A 578-nucleotide genomic window follows, 5' to 3' on the forward strand; every position below is an offset into this window, starting at 1 on the left:
AGAAAAGCGAGGAATGAAAATCACTTTATCTGAGCGCTAGAAAAGCAACGCAGACCTTTCTTGTGTAAGAATGTCACAGAATGAAAAGGGGAAGGCTTTTTAAATTCCACTGTCGTCATTTTACTGTTGTTCTAAGCATGCTGTAATAGTCTTTTCTTATAAATAGTATAAAAAACAGTGGTATTGGTATTCGCTGTCACTGACCAGCTGTTTACTTAAGTCTGTGTCAAATACCACACACCTTTATGGAATCACAGAACCACGGAACAGCCCAGGCTGGAAGGGACCTTGAAAAATCATCCAGTCCAACCTTCCGTGGGAAAGGGAGCTGAGCTGAGCTGATCTGGCATCCTGTCTGACCGCATCTTGAAAACCTCCAGCGATGGGGACTCCACCACCTCCCTGGGGAGGTTGTTGAGTGCTTGATTGTCCTCGCTGTGAAAAAAATCCCTTGTATCAGGATGAAACCTCTCCCGGGGCCACTTGTACCTGTTGCCCCTTGTCTTCTGGTGAACAGAGAGCCTCCATCCTCTTTGTAGCCACCCTTTAAGTACTGGAACACTGTGATGAGGTCACCC

General features: G+C 46.2%; 1 protein-coding gene across 1 annotated transcript in view; it reads right to left on the bottom strand.

Annotated features, from left to right (window-relative positions):
• The window catches only part of ACTR6 (ARP6 actin-related protein 6 homolog (yeast)), a 10,051-nt gene that overhangs the window by 9,208 nt on the left and 265 nt on the right, over positions 1-578 (bottom strand). The window lies entirely within an intron of this gene.

This window comes from Pygoscelis adeliae, unplaced genomic scaffold (genome assembly GCF_000699105.1).
Source record: "Pygoscelis adeliae isolate BGI_AS28 unplaced genomic scaffold, ASM69910v1 Scaffold232, whole genome shotgun sequence".
Classification (NCBI taxonomy): Eukaryota; Metazoa; Chordata; class Aves; order Sphenisciformes; family Spheniscidae; genus Pygoscelis; species Pygoscelis adeliae.